Raw genomic sequence first — 24,096 nt, 5'->3', positions numbered from 1 at the left:
TAATAAACACTGCATGGCTTCAAACAAAATAAAAGCCACAGTAGTAGATAATGGGTGCTGTAAAACCTCTGACTTATCTCAAGTCTGGAACTTGGAGGATTAACATAACTTAGTTTATGATGTTCATCACAGCTGCCAGGAGACCTGGCCCTGCCTCCCCAGAGTGCAAGAGCTAAAGGGAGTGCTCTTCTGGTTTCAGCTGAGCAATCAGCTGTACTTAGTTAAAAGCCTGCATTTAGAGGGAGCTTTTCTACATTTATCCATGCTGAATAATGAGTTGTACTCCAAAAGTCTGAGGTGTTATCTGGGTGAGATTCTCTCGTCCATAGAAATTACACAGATAAGATATATAACAACTCATATATTCAGGGCTCTTTCAGTCATTATCTCATGCAGTGGTTTATCCACTTTGAAGTGACCTTAGTGATGGGATTTTCTTCATTCCTTTTACATGAGGCTGAAAACACCAAGTTCCTGTTTGTACCAGGGGGACTTTAAAGATACCACAGTAGTTTGGCAAGGGAATCTTCCCCTTCAAGGACCCTCCCCTCCATCCTGAACCTTGGTGGATACACACCACCACAGTGGGCAGCAGTGTCAGGGCTCAGAGATCATGCAGCTCTAAGGAAGTTTGCAATTATGATGATATTAGCTGTGGCATTCACATTCTCTGAAAAATCTAAGATAAAGTAATAAATTAGCCTTCTGAGAACATGGAGTCAGACTCATCATTCCTGCCTTCACTGGGGCATTCCCTACAAATACAATAAGTAGCTTCTATTATTTTCTCAGGCCAGCATGACAAACCTCTCATGGCTAAGTTTTCCTTCTAATGCTTTGTTTTAAGAACACTTCCTCAGTTTCACCCTGAGCTCTTTCCAGAGTGAGCAGAGAGCACATAAACAATTCCAGTCTCTCTGACAGCAGTTGAACAACACAGTATACGTTTCTTTCTCCCGTTACTGCCCTGCAGAGTGCCCTGGAGTGGCTGCAGCAATCTGCATTTTCTTAGCTGCTCACAATGAGAGGTGAAGCAACACAGTCCTGGGACTCCAAATTTAACAAGTTAAAAAACCTCCAATTGCTCATGGTGAAAGCTGGTGCAGTGACTAGGGAACCAGTCCAAGAGGTGGTTTACATTCCTTGCTTCACTGTGCTTTACATTTTGCTTTGCCCAGAGTAATGGGCACTTTTCAGCACTATTAGTGTCCCTGGCAGAACAGAGAGGTAGTCAGCATGGTGCCCAGAAGTATTTAAACGTTGTAGAGCTGAAAGGATGCCCTTTCCCAGTGTAGTCCCACCCATTCCTGCCCTCCAAGCCTCTTGTCAGTCCCCAGTCTGTAGCTCTAAGTGCACCCACCCAGCCATATTGATTCATTTGTGTGTGGGGATAGACTCTATCTGGATTTAATTAAATTCTCCTGATTCAAAAGATGCTCTTTTCCCAAAATTGGTTTGTTGTGGGCTTTTTTTCTTGGTTCTTTTTTGTTTGTTTTCATTGGTTTTGTTGTTATTTGGTTTGTTGTTGCTACACCTGGAGATTTCTCTTACACTAGGGCATTTCTAGAAATTTTTTTGCAGCTTGTCTTCCTTTTTCAGTTTCCAAGCAGCTGTTAAAAATTTTGGTCTTTAGTTTCCCTGGCCATTCTCTGGTTTCATCTGGAACTTGTGTGTAATGCTATTGCTGCTGGTATAAATGGATTATCACTGCAGATAGACTGATGCTGACAAAGCAGAAGTGTTTTACAAATATAAATAGCACTTGGATGCTGAAACAATGCTTTCACAAATGTACCTTTAGAAGCTGCTTACAGACTGCAAGAATAGTCTATAACTCTCAGTTCTTTACTGCTTTTAAAAGAGGAAGCAAATTTAGATGGCATTTTTAACTTTCCTGATGCATCCTGGCACAGCCTCCCCAGGAGGTAAAGATGAGCCTTGTGGTCTCACAGATGACCCTGCTGTGGGTGGGGTGAACTCTTCAGCTCCAGCTGAGCTCAGCCAAAGCTGAAAGCTTGGCTGACCTTTTTTACAGGAGCAAGGGTTATTTTTTAAACTAGTCTTAAGTCCCTCCTTTACTCTTTTGGTTTCATATAGAGGAAGAGGACTTTAAATCTACTCTAATCAGTGTCCTGCCCTGGAGGCTTTATCTTTAGATGGAAGAGCACCTGGGAGGGCTGAGGCACCTCCTGCTCATCCACCCAGGGCAGAAGTGATGGAGCCCTAGGGGGGGACAGTCAAACCCAGCAATCCTGCTCCTGTGCCCCCCAGCAGCATTGCTCTGCTCCTCTCTGTCTGCCCCACCTGCTGTCCTGGTGTTAGAGATGGTCTGAAGTTTCAGCAGTCTCTGAAGAACCAGCAGTCGAAGCAGCAACTCCTGCTCTCACCACTGCCATGGAGATCAGAGCTCAAGCAGGAATTTTGTTATTCCACCCCATTCTCTGAATTCCCTTCCCTCCCATTCTTCAGGGTTTAGCCCAAGAGAAGTGGCGAGAAGAGCTGAATAATTCACTGCTCTAAGGCCATGAGCATGGTCTGGCTAGAAAAGGGGCAAACAATGTACTCTCATTTTAACCAGATAAAGTTCAACATATTAAGATATGTCAGGCATTGCTAGGGCAGATAAGACCAGGACTGTGAATTTGGGAAAGCAGAGAAGCAGCTACTATCAGATCAGGCCCAATGCAAGCTACTATCAGATAAACCACTGAGACAGAGGGCTGTGCGCTGGAAAAAAAGAAAAACATTCCTGGAAATCAATCTGACATTGAAAGGGTAGAAAATTTACAATTATTCCTGGTGGAATAATCACATCAGGAGGCTATTTTGGATTGGGCTGTTAAATTGTTCAGCAGCTGGGAAGTGCCCTGCCATTGCTCAGAGCAGCTGGGTATATTTCTGGCATGACTTTTGTACTGAATTCTTCTTTCTTTCAATGCAGCCTGAGGCACAACCTACTGGAGTCATCAAAGCTTTTCTCTGTGTAGGTTGAAGCTCCTGCCCCAGGGAGTTGTTTAGATGCAGTGAGTGATCTTCTCAAACTGATATGGGCAGCAGACCCAACCATACAGAAAAGAAGTTAAGACTGAAATCCCAGGGCCTGCAATAGCTAAAAACAAGGAGGCTTGGCTTAAGTTCCTGAATTGTAGAGTGGAGTCTCCTAAAAAGAGAGAGCTTCTCATCTCTCCAAAGTCTTCTATGTGAGGGTTCTTGCAAATATTTCACTGATTTTTCAAGTTCTTCCTATGCTGTTCCTGGCTTGGGAAAGCTTGCCTGTGTCTGGAAAATCATCTTGCATGTAAATTAAAGTACAGCTGCTATATGCCAGCAGGTCTTGTGTGGATAGGCTGCCTCCTGGTCTTTCTCTTGTAAAACCTGGCTAAACTACAGCACTTCAATAATCATTGGGAAGAGGACTGCTAGGCCAAGTTTTGACTTTTCGGGTGGAGAACTCCTCAAAAACTCTTTTTCTCTCTAATCTTTAATTGCTGTCCTGTGTGTGTGACCCTTCCACAGCTGTCTGGATGGTGCTGCTGCAGCATCCCAGCCACTCCCCACTAACTGCTGCAGGGTTCAGACACTTGCTGTGGATCCTGCTGGAAATCCCTTGGATGCAGATACTTTACAATTGTCCACTTTCGGTCCAAGGCATCACTCCAAGTGCTTACCAGCCTCTCTGTGCCTTCTCACTAAGCCAAAGCCCCATTTATTCACTCCTCAAGATCTTAAACCTAATTACTAAAGAAAGCACATGGCCTAACAGAGGAGTACAACAGCATCCCACAGACATCCATAACCACACAGCTAAGGAAACATGGACAATAAATGCTGGCTAGGAGTAGATTCAGCTGGTGTTTGCCCCACCAGACTGAAGCTCTCTCCCACAGGAGTGCCTTATGAATGGCAGATGGCTGTGCTGTAAACCACAACAGGCAATTAATGAATTAAGCCACAGTGGTGTCATGGTGGCACTCAGGAATCTGTGCCAAACGGGCCATGGTAAGAGCACTGGTTTAGTGAAATCACAGCCTGGGGACAAGGGGACAAGGCAGGGTGAAGTTCTGTAAAGGAAGTAGAAATAGTATGTAAAGAAAAATGAGTTTTGATAGCATTATCTTGCCCTTGCCAGCAGGGGTTTGATTGGAACTTTTTTCATGAAAATGTTGCCATTTTAGGTTATTTTCCTCTCAGTGAGCCCTCCCATTTTGTGAAAGAAAACCTGTAATACTTCAGATTTAAATAAAATTTCATGGCAACCTTCCCCTTTATTCTTCTTGATCTATATTTCTTCCGCCCTTTTCAGAAGGACCTTCTTTTTACACTAGACAAAAAAATATGAACACTTCTCTGATAACTAAGGTTCAAGCTAGTTCTTAGTAATGATGTTCTCATATCCTTTCTTTCCTCTTACTCATCCAAACAGTGCTGGCCATATTTCCCACAGGTCTTCGGATTTCTGTATCTGAGTCTTGATTCTCCAGCACAGGCAAGTCAGCTGTGATCCACCCACACAGAGGACAAGGCTAAGACTTATGTAAAATTAGTAGATAAACTTTCTTATGTTTCTCTCCAACAGGACTTGAATTGATGGAATTATGGGGTTTTTCTCCCCTCCTTTGGTCAGTAAAGTGTCATAAAAAGAGGGTTGATAAAGTACCTGGTCACTCCATAGGCTTGGTGCAGGGCTACACAGATCATGGGCCTTTTCCACCTACCCCTGGCAAAATGATCTTTCCACTGCTCTGGAAGACCATAAAGTATATTTGTCACCAAAAGCCCAATCTGAGCAAAATCCTACAACATCATTTGGTCTATGGTTGACAAAATGTTGGATGACACTGACCTAAAAGATTAGGAAATCATGAAAAGGTACTTGAAAGATTTCCCAATTGCTTCAGTGAGGTTAGTTTTTTCCCAAAGGCCCAATTCCAACATAAGCCTGAGTCAAAAATTCCCATTTATCATAAACATAAATGTATTGAAGATTCTCAGATGCAAATAGGGACCTAATCAGATTTTCCTGGCACTTTTTTGCAGCTCTAAGAACATACACATAGTAACAATTTTGGCCCTCAATCTCTGTTTGCAACTTGAATTTTCTGTCATTTTTATTATTTCCAAGAAGAGGTACACCCCCTACTAGCTTTGCAAGTTCTACTGCATCTATGCCAGCTTAGACCTTCATTACAGATTTTATATCAACACATGTAATTATTCCTACAGCTTCCACTTAAATCAATTAGCAGTTTTGTGGATAAATATGGAACTGGATGAACAAGAGTATGTTATATGGGACAGAAGAGCAGATGTGCAAACCACAGAAATAAATCAGGAACAAGTACCAAAGTGTTTACAGGTTTTTGTTTCCTCAGAGGTAATCATGCTAACAATGTTTTTTTGCAAATGAAAGAAGTATATTTTTCAGCTGCAAATTCTACTGGCAGTACCAAAAAAAAAAGACAAGTAAGAGAGGTACTCCATACTGGGAAATTAGTATGAAGTTTTAAATGATTTTGCACAAGGTTCTTCAACCTAAATAAATTGGCTCCCAAGCTTTGCAGCCATCTAATTTAACAGACATCAAACGTATATTTGGCCACCTGCACAATCGGATAAATTCAAAAAAACTGGGAATCTTAGGTTGATATCTAAGATGTGTCAGGGATCTATTTGCTATTTTGGCCTCACAAGGGTAATTTCTCCAATAAATTTTTGCCTAGTTGATGGATTAGGTTCTTGCATTGGATTATAATCTGGATTAATTATAATTTATCTCTACCTCTGTCCCTGGGGTAAAGAGTTGCAAGGAGCCCATGCTCATATTTAAGAATGTATTCAGCTTTCAGTAACATGAAGGATATTTGGGCTCCTGGAGGGTCTTTTTGGCATACTGTAGGAAGGTTAGGGACAGTCCAAGGCTCTCTGTGAGTAAATGTGGTTCTTTCACAGGAAACTGTTCAGAAAACTTTGCTTCTCTGAGTAAGAGATGAGAGAAATGAGGGGCCAAAAGAATCCCCAACCACCAGCTTTGACTTCCATATGTACTGCAGAGTAAATAGTTTACCAGCCTAAATAAAAGCCAAATTCAGGCCTGCCCTACTTGACACAAGTAAAAAGCAGTTAATTTTAAATCTGAGCTTTTTCATTTGTTAACAGAAAAAGTCTGCGTGGAACCAGAGGCAATTTACTGTGAGCAGGAGAGAGAAAGAAGCAAGAAATGTCAGCAGAACCCAAGTGGAAAGGACAGCAAACACTGACACGGACAAATGCAGCCAGTCAACAGCTCCAGCCATCTGACACACCAGAAAAAGCAAACCACTCCAACAGAATTGCAAGGTTCACCTTTCTGCAGGATTCTGATTTGCTGTTTGAGTCCATATCTAAGGTAGAGGGGACAGGGGGAGAGAGAAGTGACCACTGAGCACTGGCCAGAGGCTCCTGACCTATGGCAAGGAAACTGAGGGTCAGACTTGAGCAAGTGACTCCTCTGATCTCAGGGGCTCCGTGGCATGCAGGGCTGTTTCTGACATGCAGGAATTCCTGAAAGCAGAGCAGGGAGTCCCACACTGATAGTGAGGGCAATCCCCTCACCACACCACCTGTTCTTCCATTCTGCAAGTGCTTTAATGCATTGATTTTGATAAGGTGAGTACAGACAGAGGCCTTCAGACCAGAGCACTGGCGGTGATGGATCCCCATTTCCCTGGACACCTTCCCTTCCTTTTACCAGCTTTATGAGAAACTACTGCCAACAACCCCCCAGAAATGGCTGTGACACATAACTGGACCAAGCCCAGGGATTCTGTCATGTCTTGCACTGTCTCTCTGCTTTGCACTCAATCATAACAGCCTGCTGAGCAGATCTGCTGCTGTTTAATTAGAGTGTCTGGGTGCCCCTCCTGTCCTCCTGTAATGGCATTAGTCAGGAGTGAACTGTCTGGTTCCTGCCTCTCCTGGACCAGCTGAGCTGCTGGCCTAGAGCTGCCCAGATTGCTTAATTGCACCGCTGACTTTTAAAGGTCAGCTCTTACAGAATCTAATAACACTCAGGAGATTTCCAGCACGAGGCAGATTGCAAAGAAGAGCCCGGATTCCTCTCAGGAGATGTGGGACAAAGAAGATCCCTGCAGCAGAGCAGCTGCCCAGCCCAGGGCCACGTGCTGAAGGGCACCTCCAGGGGCAGCAGCTTCTGGGGGTGTGCACCTCAGGAGAGAGGACAGAATAAGGGACATGTGTGTCTGAGGGAAAGTGCTGAAAACAAATTACTCAGCTGCTTTGTCCTTTTATGAGGTGCCTCATCATGTCCTAGAAATTCCCCCTGCTTGGGGTATCCTAATAGGAAAGCTGAATGGTTGCTCGAGCAATACCTGTGGGGTAGAAAAACTCAGGAACCTGAAAACTGGCTGGGGAACAATGCAAATATTTCAGTAAAATGTGCTCAGTTTCATGCATGCTTTAACTGTCCCAGGAAAGCAGATCTGCAGCTGGGGATACCTGACTACAATCTACAGTTTACACGCTTTGCTCTTCAAAAATAATAACCTCTACATTTGAAAAGCAGATTCTCTTCTGTTTTACCCTCCTTCACAGGAGCGAGGCCAGCAATGGGCACTGTAAGACCCTCTCATGGTATTGTTAATACTAATAATTATAATAATGTGAGGGCAATTGTTGCCCTTTTCCCCTCCCTGAGTGCCCTGGCAGCAGGAAAGGAGATCCTCACCTGGGACACTCCTTCTTTCCTCAAACAGATCCTTTCCCCCTCATTGCAAGCACCTGAAGGAAACAGCTGCAAGCCCTAAAACCTCCAGCCCCTCACTGCTCCAAATTCAGCCTGCCCTGAGCCAGGTGGTCTCCACTGGAAGAGCCACAGAAAAGGGGAAGTTTTGGGAGAGATCAAAGAGGAGCTTTGGCTCTCCTCCTTCCAGAGGAAGAGTAGTTGATATATTTAATTGCAGCTGGGACTTCCACTTCTCTTCTTGGCAGACAGTTTTGTTTAAAATCTTTCCTTATCAATTCACAAGTGAGTTTATACAAGATGAGTAGATTTTTTTGTGTGTGTGTGTTTTTCTCTGGTTGACAGTTTTCTAACATTGTTTAGTGAGAAAAAGTTTGAACAATTGCTTTTATCATTTACTTTATTTTCTTCATCCTTTTTCATCCCTTCTTATTGAATTTTTGAGGGCTTTTTTCCTTTGAATTTTGGCCTGGTTTTGCATGTGCTTATTTTAAACTGATTTGCATGCAGATGATCAACTGGAAATGCAGTTTGGGTAAGATGTTTACAAACTGATATTAAATCACCCTGCTTGTTTGCACAAAACAGTAATTGAATAAACACTGGTTATTAGTTTACTTGCATATTTGCTTTGCATTCTTTCACTTGGTTTCCACAAACAACACAGGGATGTTTGTTCTATAGTTAATAGCATTTAGAATAGTCTAGAGTAAGTAAATAAATAAATAAAATACTTGTTGTGTTCCCTTTATAAAAAGAGGGTTGAGTAAGACTTAAAGAGTAGCTTTAGTTTTTGTTACTATTGGTGTTTTTCTGATTATTCTCATCCTTTTTTTTTATATATTCACTCACTGAGCCCATAATTTTTTCCTTATTAATTGTCCTTTTTCTTCCACTATACCCATTTTGCCTACAGTAACCTATGAGATTAATGAAAGAAAGCCCTGCATAAATGCACTTATATTTTAAGTACTGAAACAACATTTATGCTTCATATTTTTGTTACATTCTTTCTATATCAATGTAAACTTCCATTCACAAAAAGCCAAGTGCATGCTGCTGTGTTTTACAATCATATAATGTTGCAGCTTTTTTATCTGGTTTTCTGAGTTTCTTACCTAGGGTCTGTTTTGCCTTCCTTCTGCTGTGACCTTGATTTTCTATAAGCTAAATTTTGGGTTCCTGAACTCTGCAAGACCTCCCAAAATATTCTGCCAGTTTATTGCTGATAAGCGATTGATCTTTCCTGCTTTCCAGTTAATTGCTTGTAGCTTTTATCCATGTGATGCTTTCAGCTACACGAGCAAGCTGATAATAAGTATTTGGTATGAACTCTTAGATAATTTTGTTTGCACCCACAGTTCTGCAAGATGATTTATTAACTAGAAGACTTCATTTTACCATTTTTTGATAAACATGGGTTATATGGATGTGAAATGATTTGCTGAAAGCCATCCTGCAGAGGTGACATAAAAAGAAATCCCCAGTTCTGGACTCCATCAGGTAATGCTACTTTGTGACATTTTACTGCATGGGCTAAATTTTTTAGTAAAGTTAAGATTTTATTGCCCGCATTTTTTGTTTCATAAAATATGAAGTATATTGCATTCACTAATTAGAGTTGTATGAGTAAATAGAGCATTCAGAGTTACTTTGAAAGCCATTCTGGTTTCATTCAGTCTATCCATTTGTTTCTGTTACTTGAAGCTTTTCAGTGAGCTGAAATTGCTCAGCACTCCTTTTGATGTTGGAAAGTTCTGCTTGCTTACTTTTTCTTTAATTCTTTCACACGCTTCTGTTCTGGCTGGCTTTGAGTGAGATCAGGAGTAAAACACTGAACTTCCCTGACAGCAGGTTCTCTTAGGGTTCTGGTATTCCTTGTGCAAGCAGAGATGAGCTGCAGCAAAGCCCCCAGATGTTTCTGCACATCTGGCAGCCCCAGCCCCGAGCTCTCCTTGGAGCAGCCCTGAGCAAAGCCCCGAGTGCAGGCTCGGGAGGAGCAGCTGCACTGTGTAAGCACTGTAATCTGGCAGGCAGGAGTTCAAAGCAAGAATTGATTAGATTAAATGCTCCTTCAATTTGCCATCAGATCACTCTCTTGCAGCAACAGCATTCACTTAAAGCAGCAAGCAGTGCCAGGTGCATGACAGCGGGGGCATGCCAAAAACTCAGGAGGCAGGTGGGGTAAAAATATTGGCTCAAAATAGTTTGCCTGCAGTGATGTGTCTAGATGTTGCAAGAATCTTTTTCTATAGTTGTACCTTACCTTAAAATCTACTTATGTATTTCTGATATATGTTTGGCTATATATATATATTTTTTAGCTAAATTGGAGTCATGTGCATGGTTCATATCTGTGCATTTGGGTAACACGGGAAAAGGGACCACATACAATTAAATGGTCACCAAGTCCCAAACTGACTCCTGTTTCTTTAAGCTATGAGTTGCAAAGAATATCTCTTGGATACCAGAGAAAATGCACTTTTAATGGGTTTGATGTCAGAGATGAGTCCCACAAGAGCAGTGACAGAATTTGAGAGCACTCTGGGTGTCTTTCTGTGCTCTCCAGTTGTCTACAAAGAGGTTACAAGGAGGGAGTGACCACTCTGGCTGCTTCATGCCTGGGTTTTGAAAGCCCTGGAAGGAGCAGGTCAAGATCTCACTGGCTCTGAGCAGGGGGGAAAATGGTCAGTGACCTCTGACTGGCATGAGCTACATACTACCTGTTTTTAATCTTTTCAGAGAGCGAGGTTCTCAGATTGTAATATTTAGAGAAACATGAAGAAGTGACTAGATTCCACCCTTCCCTTCACAATTACATGTTCTATTTCCTATTCATAATGAATATTTATCCTGCACTCTAGAGTCTGCTGTGAACTCTAATTTTTCTGTAGTGCCCCTCTCTGATTTTTTAAAAATCTCAATTCTGAGTTCAGTAGGAATTATGTTGAGAGTGAATTATTGTGCAGTACAATTTTATTGTAGTATTTTTTATGTTTGACCCTAAACCTGTTTAATGTATCCATTGGACAACATTTACCCTGGAACCAAAACTCTGTGGCATAAGTGCCTATTTCTCTTCCAGTATAGGTAGGTTTGAGGAGGATGAACTCTTTGCCCATCTTGCTGATGTTGCTTCTCCTGCTTTGGGCTTCAGCTCTCATTAAATTTCATACTCTAGTTAGAAGCTGAAGCTTGAAGAGTTGCTGCACTGCAGGAAACTCATCACAGGGAGAAGCTGCTGTGCTGCTGACTCGGGGGAGTGGGAGACTGGCAGCTCCTATAACAGAGAACTGTGTTTTCCTGAGCAGCAGAGCTTGAGGGTTTGTTGGAAAGTTACACCTATTGCACCCTCTGGATGTCACCAGGATTTGCACACAGCTGATTATGTCTTTCAGGCTGAGAGCTTTTGCTTCTGCATATTGATTATTGATCCTAGGATGTGAGCAGGGCAAGGGAAGAGCAAACACTGTAAGGAGCCATCCCTGTCAAAGCTGTAGCTGAGCATGAGGCTGTTCTAGAAAATCAGTGCAACCCATGAAGCTTGACATTTTAATTGCAAGAACTAAATTTGGTGATGAAGAATGCTGTGATTAAAGGTTTGAAATGTGCCATGTATCCTCAGATCTGTACTAGAGTGAGAGCACTCCCAAAGTGCCTGGTTTGAAGTGGATGCTAGCAAAAAGGGGGCTGAGGAAACAAATGAGCTTGTCAAAACCAAATTAAAATGCTTTTCCTCCTCCAGACTGTCCCCTGAAGAGCTATTGTGTTAGAATTTGGTTTCCAAAGCTACCATTAATTTGTGAACTAGCAGGATTTTCATGCTGCAGTTGTCAATGTACCTGTAATGCTGGAGTCTCTAGTGGTACTTCTGGAGTGCTATCTCTAGGCTGTATTTGACTTTCATCACAGTAGTGAATAGTTTAGGTGGAAATTAAATGAGTGCAAAGAAGCATTTATGTGTTCTTGAGCTCTTTCTAGCTCTGCTAGGGCTAATATCACTGAATTTGATTTGCTAAGAAAAAATTTCCAGGATGATGCAGCCCTCTACCTGAAAGATTCCTGGTATTTTTCCCACTTAAATTCATTCTTCTCTGCCAGGAGAGAACACATAACACCCAGGTAACCTTGAGCACAGATAAACAACGAAATGTTCTTTCAGTGCAAAATCTCCTTTGGTTTTATAGCCCCCTTGGAACACACTTTCTGTAGAAGTGTATGTGGGAAACTGTGCTAAAACTGCCCCTTGAATGTACTAATTAGGATCTGCCAAGCATATTTTGGCTGAAAACAGTTCATGACACAATGAACGTATTTTTTTGGCCTTAAAAGGATACAAAGACATGAAGAACAACAAAGCTCATTTAATACTTGTTATATACTTTTGTTATGAAAGTCAGACAGCATAATTCTCATCAGGGACCACTCTTGATGTACTGACTACAGAGTCCACCTTGGAACAGGAAATTCTACAGAACAGCAAAGCTTTTAATTCCTCGTTTCAGGCTGGGGTTGTTTCAGGTTTGAGTGTTTACTGCCCAGAGACCTGTGTTTGTCAGTTACACATGAACGTGGCCTACCACAAATGCCTGATATTTATGGTCCCACACTGCTGTAGGATGAATGAGTCACATATTTACTTGCAGGATTAGACACCAGGGACCTGCAGCACTGCAAACCACCACGCCTGGGGGTTCTGAAGCCTTTGGGGGCTGTAAAGCACTAGAATAATGATGCTGTTCTTCCTGAGTAATGTCAAAAATGTCTTTGCTATTTAAATACGGCCTCCAATGATATCTAGGAGAATATCTGAGGAAGATAAATGGAACCAGGGACAGGAATTGACAAGCAAGTAGGCTGGCTGGTTGTCACAGCTCAACATTTCAGGACATCGAGTTGTTTTCTAGACCTTGAGGTGAACTCACTCTCCCCACAGAGAACTTTGAAATTTTTCTGGTTTCATGGTGTCAGAGGAGGTCTAAAAGTTTAAGAAGGCAGGAAAAGAGAAGGGCACTGAGATACCCTGTTCCCACTCTTTAGGTCAATTGCAGGGAGGAAATTATTTTATGCCAGGCAAATTTCTGCCTTGGAAAACGTTTTGAGTAAGAGAATCTGTGCTGCTGGCTCAGTTCTTTGGAATCCAGAGCCATTTGCCTCCTGGGCTGTGCTTGCTGCTTGGCTGAACTGCACCAGGGGCAGTGGAGAGGTTCAGGTACCAAGAGGTGCTAGAAATTCCCTGTAGTGCCTTATGTGGCTCCAGCAGCCACTTGGAAAAGCAATGACAGGTCCTGACAGGTCCTGTCCCACACCAGCCAGCCTCCTGCAGCTGTCCCAGGTGGCACCAGGTGACTCTGTTCAAGCAACTTCACAGAGCCCTGGCTGGACACAGAGAATGTGCACCCCTCATTCACACGTGCAGGCACATTGGACTCTGGTTTTGAAACGGAACAGTCTTAATCTCCCTCAACATCCCCTCCAGAGAGACTTTTGATGGGACTTGGCACCTCAATTTGCATCCCACAGCCTTGGAGTAAGGATGGCCCTGTGATAATGCTCAGCTGTTCCTCTGAGGATGATGATGATGTCATCTCAAAACATTGGGATTTCTACTTTTTTCCTGCTTCTTGCAGATGAATATGAGTTGTTTCCTACTAATACCTTTGATTTGCTTCTCTAAGGATTTTCCTCCTTCCAAGAATGCAAATGGCAAGGGAGTCAGAGCCCACGTAGGAGAATACCCACCTGTGACAGTGGTACAGATTCATAATCCTGCTGGATGATCCATAACTAAACCATTTCTATGGGTATTGCTACAGGAAAGTTCACAAACCACCAGAACAAGGATGTAACATCAGCTTGGGATGACCTTTGAGAGGCCAATACCCACAGTTTATCTCATCTTAAATTGCTCCCACAGGCAAAACATTTGTTTTGCCTTTTAAACAACCAGTGGGAAAGCAATGCTGTTGTGAGAAATGGAGATGTGCTGTTTTGTCTAAGGCAGTTCTTTCCTCTGACTGGGAGAGGAGTGACATTTACGCTCAGAACAAGATTACTCTGTCCCAGAATTATCTGAGAATTAAGAAGGGAGAAGGTAAATGTTTTTAATCAAATATTTTACAAGCAGTGGATAGGAAAATTAGATGCCATTGCCCTCTGCTTTGGCAAGATACCTTTTTTCCCCCCAAAGAAAGCATAAAAAGCCAAACTAAAAATAGCCTCTGTCTTACAGGAAATATAGGGATTGCTAAATCTTGCTCTGCACATACAACTTCCCCCTTCTCACTGCCCAGCTACAATCCTGCTTTGTGCAAAACAAATGAATCAAGTGACTGGAAAGGCCCTGATGAAAATAACACACATGCTCTTACACTGGTGAGATCAAACAGAAACCTTGGCTGCAAGAGATCAATATCAGCATTTGTGACACTACATAAACCATGGCACAGAAAGACAAATCCTCCCCCTCCAACTAGACACTGACATAAAGCAGAGCAGGTCAGGCAGGGAACAGGAAAAACTGTACAAATACCTTGGGGTTATCCCTACCATGAGTGGATTCTGGTACTACCCATTTATACTTGCTCATTAACATCAGCTGGGTGGAAGAGGGGGCAAAGTTACATTGTATAAAATCTTCAGTGTTTTGCAATTGTTTTCCAATTTAATTTCCATTTTGGATTGTGCACTGTGTAAGAACAGGAGAACTTCACCTCTGGTGCTGTCCAAATCAAGGAGTTAGACAGTTTTTGTGACCCCTAAAGTAGAACTTTACAGTGTTCTTACTTACGCTACATCTCTTTATCTTGGAAAAACAGACTTAAAACTTTGCACTTATTCAGGACACATTCCTTGTTTGTGTTTGGAACAAGAACAAATTTTTTTTTTTTCTGGATTCTGAGAAAAACCTGCACACCATGGACAAGTGAAACACTGTGATTTATTTCCACAATTCTCATAATTTTTCCTTCTCACCCTGTAGTGTAATCTTGCTTTCATTGCCTAAGGTAGGAGTGACTTAGGAAGTCAAGTATTCAGTCATTTCATGCTTGATGCTGTGAGATTGCATCTCTTTTGACTTAATTTTCTTTGGAGCTCTTTTTTCCTAAGGATGCCACTGTGCTCTGGATTGGGCAACACTTTGTGCTTTAAGTCTCTACAGGCTCACACTGCTAAGCGTGTGCTGCTTCAAAATGTAGTCTCTAATTCCCTGAGCAGGTAATTCCCTACTTTTCAGAGCACCACTGCTGCACTCAGAGCTGTGTTTTGCACACACTGGTCTTTGGTCTGGGGCACCTTTCAATGCCCAGGTTCCCTCTCCCCTTGCAGCTTTAGTCCTCGCCTCCCCAGCATGTACTCAGGCTTAGAGGCTGAAAGGGGAGGCTCTTTTTAACCTGGGTTCCCAAACACAGACCTTAAATTGCAGGAAGACAGACCTTGGAACAAGTTAGGAAAATGTTTGGGTGATACAATTAACAGGATTTCAAAGTGATGCTCCAAAGAAGTGAAATACTTCACTTGTATCCCTTGTGGTCACTTGTGACCTTTTCATTAATGAATGACGTTTTTGCAACCAGTCTATCAGTGACACTTGCCCTCCTTGCAGAAATATGTTGTGATCCTTATCATGTAGCTGCTGTTTGTGATAGCCAAACGGCCTAGAGCAAATATCCAGCTTGTGTAATTTGGCATAACTCCATGGAAATCATTGAGGCTATGAATGCTTCTCCAGGGACAGGATCAAACTCAGAGTATTTGTGTATCTGTTTTTGTACGAACATGGTTTCATTTTTGAATACTTCAAACTCAGAATTGTGATTCAAAAATGATTTTGACTTTTCTTGTCTCCCCAAGAGCTTGCCATGTGGTTGGGAAAGAACTCCTGATCAATTTCACTCTCAAAGATTATTTTATTTATAAGCCTTGAAGAACCAAAAATAGCTGTGTAGGTAGAGGAGAATGGCCCTTTCATCCAGGCCCTGCATTTGAGGGTTGTGATTTCATGAGCTGTGGCCAAAACCAGGACGTGGGCAGATCAAATTTCCCATGCTGTGAGTGCAGTTATATTACCTCAGGGAAGTAATTATTGCCTCAGAGTTTGTTATAACACAGCGAACACAAACAGTCAAAATCACAGTGTACAGCATCTTCTGACCCTCACAAACCAGCAAGGGACCTTTCCCTGCCTGAAGGTGCTGGCAGAGACGTGTTCCCAAGGAGCTGGGGTGGCAGGGACAGCGTCACCACGATATTTTATGAAAATCCCTGTGCCAGGATTTTTTCTCTTGAGAAGCCTCAGAGGAAAAGAAAAACAATAATTATCTGCTGCTGTGGAATGCAACAGGTGCATCTTTGATTGGTCCACGTGAGCTGCTTCTATTTCATGACCAATCCCAGCTGTGTTGGATTTTCTGAGAGTCACAGGTTTTTATTATTCATTCCATTCCTTTCTAGCTTTCTGATGGATCCTTTCTCTCTATTCTTTTTTGTATAGTTTTAGTATAGCATTAAATATAATATAATATAATAAATCAGCCTTCTAAGAAATATGGAGTCAGATTCATCTCTTCCCTCATCCTGGGACCTATGAACACAACAGGACAGCAGTGCCACCCAGCAGAGCCAGGGCCACCGTCCCAAATTCACAACAGGCTGAAGCACCATCACTGTGGCGGCCTGATCACCACCCACAGAAGATTTTCAAGAACTCAAGTGAGGTTTCAGGCTGGAAAATAATGGCTTTCTGCTGGGCTGGGGCTGGAGCTGGGACACAGAGGCAGCTCTGCTCCCATTGCTCTGTCTGGCTGCTCCTACTTTAGATGTATTTGCCTGAATTTGCCTGCATCGAGCACACTGGAGAGAATGTGAGACTCTCTGCCCAAATCAGCAGCACAAACCCCAGTTAGGATGTGCTGCAGGCAGCCACAAGCTGCAATGACTCTCCAGTATCCTGGCTTATCTCCAGATGCATCTGGATGGGAAAATGCTTTTGACCAACAGCCATGTGGGATAGATCTGAACCAAGGATGAAAAGTAGAATAATCTTGTTGCTGCTTTCCCACATACCATTTCTTAGCTCCTAGCATGAAATTTCCAGTTCACTTTTAGCTAAAAGCTAGTCATTCCCACTCAAAATGCTGAGCCCAGGGAGTTGGAAATGCACTTAGTAGCTTTTCTTTATGAGCATCTTCTTGATTTCCCAGCCAGCAGCAAAATACTCCAAAGATGAATTTACTCTGTTCTATGCAGACAAAATACATAAGCAACTCCCAAGGGCATAATGAGATAGAAAGTAGAGATGGATTTTTATGAAAAATTATTTTCTATATTTTCAGGTTTCATGAAGCTGCTTTATCTTTAGGTTCCCTTAGTTTTACAGTAATTTGTCCCAACTTTGACAATGTATTTTTTTCCCTCCATACTTGTTCTCCCCTAAAAGTACTTTTTTTCCCTTTTTTTTTTTCTAGTGCACCTCTTTCTTACTTACAATCCTACAAGCATGAAGATATGTTTCACTTTTATTCTGCTTTGTTCCCAAACATTTATTACACAGAAAGAGGACAGAACCTGGCTTCTGGTTTTGCTAGTGTTCAGCAAACTTTTTAATTTATTTCAGCTGAGTCAATTAATTGTTCTGCTCTATTTTGTGTCAGATTATGAAACCATTTGTTTCACGACAAATGAGAAATGTTTTCCATATAGAGGAATTCCTCACAGTGTGGAAGTGAGCACTCAGGATGTGCAGGTTTAAACTCTCTATTCTTACATGTTTTAAATGGTTTCTCCATGCCAGTGGTCATTGCTCTTAAAGATGCCTCTGCAGTGTGAAGGTTTTGCCATCACTCATGTGTAGTAAAATAAAACTAAAAATGTATTTGTTTTGTGCTACTACAGCCTTCATTCCCAGCCATATTTGGAATATGAAAAAATGGAGGAATCTGGAATAGGAAATGGATAAATATTTACAAATAGCAATAGCAAAAATCTAAAGATGGAACGAGTGGCCTCTGGTGTGAAGCACGTTTTATCTTTGCCTCAAAACAGTGTGGGAGGGGATCACAATGTCTCTGTCTGTGTCTCCATTTCCTCACTTGCAGCATGCAAGATGTTCCAAGATCTTTATTATACTGTGGTGAAGCATTTGCAAAACTCTAGGCCTTGTGAGCTGCAGGCGAGGCTCCATATGGTCCTTGAACAGCTCCTGGAAAGGTGCCAAGGAGCAGAATTTGGCTTAATGAGGTTTCCCAGACCCTCAAGTGGGGGTGGGTTCTTCTGCCCCAGCTCAATGTCATGGCAGGGGTGATATATCTTGAAACTTCTAAAATGTTCAGGGAAAAGCTGACTGTCTGTCTTCTGCAATATTTATTATAATGTAATTACTCTTCCTTACAGTCAGTGGCTCATTTGTCTTCCATGGCTCCATTTTTTTAGGAAAAACCTTCCCAACTCAGAGAAGATGGACTCTGTGTCTTTTTTTTTTTTTTTTTAGGCCATGACAGACTCTGATCCATAGAATTGGTTTTCCCCCAATCTTTCAATGCCATATATTATTACAAGCCTTTCATTTAATAAAAATAATGGGCTTGGAAGTTGTGCAGAACCTCTACAAGAATGAAAGGTAATGAGAAATACTTCTTTTACTACCAATATAGTGGAAAAAGGGTGAGCTTCTGAGCCAGCCCAATGCTCTATTTATGCTGAGAATTGCTTTGGGTGTTGGGATGTGCCCAAGGAAGGGTGACAGAGCTGGTGAAGGGGCTGGAGCACAAATCTTAGGAGGAGCAGCTGGAGTTGTTTAACCTGGAGAAAGGGGAGGCTCAGGGGGGACCTTATTGCTCCCTGACAGGAGGGTGTAGCAAGGTGGGGTTGAGATTTTCTGAGTAGAAAGAAAAAGAGGAAATGGCTTCAAGTTGCACCACAAAAAGTTAAATTTGATATAAGAAAAAAAAGCTGTCACAGCAAGGGTGGCTGATCACTGCAACAGGCTGCCCAGGGCAGTGGCTGAGTCACCTCCCCTGGAGGAGTTTAAAGATGTATGGGTGTGGCACCTGGGGACCTGCTTTAGTGCTGAGCTTGGCTGTGCTAACAGGAGCATATTCCTTTTCCATTATAAAGTGAAATATTTTCATTTTCCATTATGAACCACCAAAAATATTTTAAAAACCCAGCAAAAAAAAAAATTAAAAATATGAACAGTCCTCTATTTTCTGACATTTTTCCAGAGACCAAATTATTATTTTCTTCAACACCCTCTATTAATAATACCCTCTAAGATCTCTTGAAATCCTCCCAGTTTCAACAGGATAAGCTACTGCTTTTGGCAATATTATTTCCTATTTCTTTCACACAAGCACTCACATAAAGCATATCAGCCTGTCCTAAAATCTCACTGACTTATCCTTTCATGCTCAGCCAAATTAGGATAAAATTGCATTTAATTGTCTTGTCTTCCCTTGCTGTGTGATCACTGTGCATTTTGTTATTGTTAATAAATACTGATGATTACATTAATTGTCATTACAAACTAACAGTTTTATTTTTGAGAGCCCTGTGTGCTCTTTGTTCTGTGCACAGCCACAAGGTGCAGCTTGTCCCTTCAACATGTGCACCACTGATGGAGACAAAAGGTTTCTGAAGTGACCCCTAGTGACCTGTGACCACTGAACCAAGGCTTTATTGCTCTATGTGATCAGTGTGTATGCTCACACTTGGTCCCCCAAAAAGGTAATTTTATTATTCCTGGCACAGTGACATGAAGAGACACTGAAATGAACAGGCAGCAAAATGTAGTTGAGCCTGTTTAAAGAAGAACTGCACAAATTCATAGTATAATTTAGTTTAATTCAGTTAGTATAATTCAGATAGTATAATTCAGTTTAATTACTGATCAGGCTGTATTTATGCCTGATGAGAAATAGCTTATTAGAATAGCTAAATGTAATTATCTCATCTCTACTCTAGACAGGTCTGCCTGTCCTTGTACAAAAGCCAGCATGTCAGCTCATCTCTGGTATCTGTAATCATGAGCTCTATCCAATCTGCCCAGCAAGCCTTTTAGTGTGTAGAAAATAAGTCTGCATCTTCAGATTATCAGTAGAAATAACTGATTCCATAAAATTCTGTTGCAGTTTCCTTGCTTGAGCACTCGGAGTGGTACTTTCTGGACCCCTCAGCCCATGGTATCAATGAGCCCCACAGAAATAGCTGTTTGTTTTTAACAGCAGTTAGTCCCATCCTACAGGAGCTGTCCAGAGGAAACTGCTCCCTGAATCCCACTTGGAGGGGAGGGCAAGAATTCATTTGTTTTACTCCATCCCATGCAGACAGGACAAGATCTGGGAGCAAAGCATGCAGATTTGACAGGGTGGATGTACTCTGAACAGTTCTGGGGCTTTTTTTTGGGCTTTATGTATACAACTATGATGTGAATTCTCATCTGGTTGACTCAGTCTCTTTTTCCATTTGTGCTAGGTAAGTGCTTCATTTTAATTGTACACAATTCAACAGCTTTGTATCTTCAGAACCAACACAGGAATTTTTGAGCTTTTTATTGGCTTTTTCCCTTTCTTATCCCAAAACTGGCTGTTTATTCTACAGCTCCTAAGGCGCCCTTAGCATCCAAATATTCAGTGCTGTCTTCAGCACCTCTTCTCCTTAGGTGACTCAGAAATTACAGTGCAAGTTGTTATACATTCCTCTCAGGGATATTTAGAGAGATGCCTCAGCTACACAGACTGTAACCAGACCTCAGTCTGTCTGAAAGGCTGCTTCTGTTTGGATCCAATTGTTCTGGTTTATATCCGTCCCTAGGAATGTTTTGTTATCCTTTAATTGTAAACGATGTTCTTGCGTATTTGTAAATGATATTCTTGTAATGTAAATGATATTCTTATGTGTGTTTGCTGTACTTTCTTCTGCTGTAAGTGACATTTTAAGTTCTGCTCTCAAGGTATTAGGGTAGAAACCTCCAGAGCCCTTAAATCACTTGAGTGTACTGAAACATTTCAGCTATTGCAAGCTCTGGATGTTAGCCTTTGCCATTGTGCTGACAATGTCACTTAGAAAAGCCTTGTGGAAAATACCTAAACACACCAGAACTTTAATAAAACTCAGAACAGCATCACCCCACTTCCAAAATTTCAGCAAACTAAAGACTTTGACCACAGGGGCAGGAAATGTGAGATCCTTTCCTTGGAAAAGGCTTCTTTTAATTGTAATATCTCCTTTTAAGAGCATTTCTGATCTGAATTATGTTTGTTCCCATTAAATGACAGCGTGCTTGCTGTGGAGTACTCCAGTGCTTCCATCAAAGGGAGCCTAGAGCAGTTCCATCCAAGGAGCTGCTTCCCACGGGAGAGTCCAGCACAACTTAGGATCTGTTAGAACTGAAAAACTAAAAAATCAAGCAGAAAATATTTTTACTTGACTATAACTGCTCTTTAAACTTACATTTAAACCTTAGCTTCAGGTGGAATTATTGTTTAGGTCTGCTGATACAGCATACATAAAAAAATCTTTTGACAACACCTTCAGGTGCATTGAAAATATTACTTAATTAAAACCACCTAAGTAAATGTCAGCAGTAGCCTCCAAAGCTTCAACATTAAAAAAACCCCCAAAAACAAAACATGCAATTTAAAAAAATCTCTACAACTGCCTCTTCAGGAAAGGATGGTGAAATAATCTTGTACTTTCTAAAATGTTTAATGCAATAGTTTTATTCTTCAGGAAAATGGGCAGGTTCAACCACTCCACATATTTAGTCAGAGATCAAATGTAGATGAAAGCTTCCACTTCAACCTTATTGACATTTAATGAGACAATTTTACAGAGCTGCTGTTCCTTCTCTTATCAGCAGCCTCCTAAATCTCCTGGATTGTTAATGGCTTCTGTGAAGCAAATCAGATCAGCATCTGGTGTCTTGTAAAAACCAGTGCAGCAACATGTGCTGATGCCTGAACAAAATCTCATTTTGAGGTCTGAACGACACAGAAATTTCCTATTCAAACAGCTGCAAATACTTTGTTTCCCTTTTTATCTTTACTCCTCTCATCAGTTTAGTTGGAACCCATGGATCTTGTTCACATTTTGCCTTGAGGATCAGCCTGGAGTGAGGAATGTCCTGGGATGTGGCTGATGCCCTGGAGCTGCAGGGCTTTGCCTTTGGTGCTCCCTTCCTGAATCTTTTCTCATTCCAAGCCCTGAGAGAGCAGGATGGATGTGCCCTCAGCAGGGCCTGGAGTGTCTGGAGATCCAGCCTAGCATTCCCCACAGCCAGCTGCTGGCCTGCCTCAGAGGAAGATGAGAGGTCGCTGTGCATCCTCATGCTCTGTGCACGCCTGCAGTGGAGCCCTGTTCAGCCCAGGGTATTTTCCCTGCTGCTCAGGACACAGAAAGCACAACTCCGTGTGTGTGTCCCCTGAGCACTGCAGATGTGCAGACAGGCTGCTGCATGCAGTGCTGCATGCCACACACAGCTGCATGGGAGCATCCTGTGCTGCAGCCTCTAGCTGAGGGACAGTAGGGAGGGATGGATTGCTGTGGCCATCCTGGGGACACAGCAGAGATCAGAAAACCCTCCCTTAATCAATGGAGAAATAAATATTCCCACTTAGGAATATTTACAGCACGAGTTGGAGGGGAAAGGACAGGAAGCCTCTTCTCACCTGTGCCAACAGCTCAGCTGGGTTCTGTTTGGAATGGGCTGTGGGGAGTGAGGGGAGCTGAGAAACTTCCCACAGCTGGATGGGGATGGACTGGATGAAGAAATTTGCTGTAGTATCACTCCAGGGACAGGAGAGAAGGTATAAACCAAAGGAGGTTTATAAACAAAATAGTAATAAGAGGAACAATCAGCTTTAGAGAGGCTGAAACCATTTGTCAAATCAGCAAGCAGTCTGCTCTGAAAGAAAGAAAAACTAGAGAAAAACCCAGAGGTTCTGGCAATTGTGAATCACCCCCAACCTGCAGTGGTTTGGATGGAGGGTGTTTTGCATCTGTAACTGAATTATCCCACCTGATTCTGGGCTGTGGGACTGTGTTGGGAATATGGATGTGCAGAGCTGGCAGCAGGCACGTGGAGGAGAGACTTAGGTGCACCAAGGACTGTGTGCATAATTCAGAGTCTGAATAATTATCCTGCTGGAGAAATAACCTCCAGAACTCTGCTGCAGGGCTATTTACTCTGCAGCTGTGAAAGCTACACAACTAAGTGGCAGCCCATGAGCAGAACTGTCTGATTCCTCTGACAGCATTAATTGCTGTCACATCATCCTGTGAAACAGTAGGCTCGTGGCTTTGCCTCACAGGTCATCAGAAGAGCACTTCAGTCAACCTAAATATCAGGTGCATTGGTATCAGCTGACATTTCCAAAAAGAGAGTAATTTTCTCGAATTACAAATAGAAGAACTAATAAATGAGAGTAAATTGGGGTTAGAATGGGCATTTCAGGCATTCAGTGTTGGATGGAAGTCAGCATATTTAGATTACCTGCTTGTCAGACCCATGAAGATGAATGTGCTGTGACAACTCCCCTTTGTAAATCCCTGACATGATCATGGTGGCCATATCCTCACATACTTTCATCCATCCTTTTCCAGGCAAAGCACCCCTGCAAACCCACAAGTACATCACTGTCAAGCCAGCAAGCTGAGACAGAGAGAATATTCACCTGCAAAGTCAGCTTGATTCAGTGCTCATCAGACAGCACACAGGTGTTAAAGGTAGGACAATACTCCTAAAATACCTTGTGCTTTATTTAATATACACTATTATATCTTAAAAATGCTATGACACACATGGCAAGAGTTGAGGCAATCTTTTTCTTCCCTTTTCACTTAAACCAGGGAATAATTTTTGACTGAAGAAGCAGCTCTGGCACTTCCTGATGTTTTTCATGTTCCTAATGAACTTCTTTTATTTTCACTCCATCCAAGCAATCTGGTATTGATTTCTACAGAGCAATGTCTTCTTGAAGGACTCTACATATTTGTTATTCTAAAATAGAAAACAACTTATGGATGAGGCAATTTTTCCTTTAATACACTATTCACATAGAAGGCTAACACCTGCTAGGGCACTAAGGACGTGCCAGATTAGGCTCAAGGACCAACCAAGCTATCTCCTAACACTCTGTGCCTACATCTCCACACCTTTTACATGTAAAAGCTTTATTTACATGAAATATAATGTAAATGTATAGGTGCATAAAATTAATGGGACAAGCATTTTTGAATATTAGTTTTAATAGACACCCAGTTCATTTTCTTTGTTATTAATATGCTGGCTAAGTTGGCAAGAAAAGAGCTCTAAGTATTTAGCATTCAGGTTGTCCATTATGTAGGAATCTCATTACTCT

At 42.0% G+C, this 24,096-nt stretch overlaps 1 protein-coding gene and 1 long non-coding RNA gene across 2 annotated transcripts in view; one reads left to right on the top strand and one right to left on the bottom strand.

Moving 5' to 3' along the window:
- The window catches only part of RERG (RAS like estrogen regulated growth inhibitor), a 95,980-nt gene that overhangs the window by 29,360 nt on the left and 42,524 nt on the right, over window positions 1–24,096 (bottom strand). The gene's annotated exons all lie outside the window — the stretch shown is intronic.
- Window positions 7,850–23,462, top strand: LOC120501678. Its single transcript, XR_005627372.1, has 3 exons — window positions 7,850–8,023; window positions 9,100–9,241; window positions 23,339–23,462. It is a non-coding gene; the product is annotated as an uncharacterized LOC120501678 (long non-coding RNA).

This window comes from Passer montanus, unplaced genomic scaffold (genome assembly GCF_014805655.1).
Source record: "Passer montanus isolate IOZ18808 unplaced genomic scaffold, ASM1480565v1 scaffold20, whole genome shotgun sequence".
NCBI classification, from domain to species: Eukaryota; Metazoa; Chordata; class Aves; order Passeriformes; family Passeridae; genus Passer; species Passer montanus.
The sequence above is the reverse complement of the archived record's forward strand: the minus strand, read 5'-3'. Positions and strand labels throughout refer to the sequence as shown.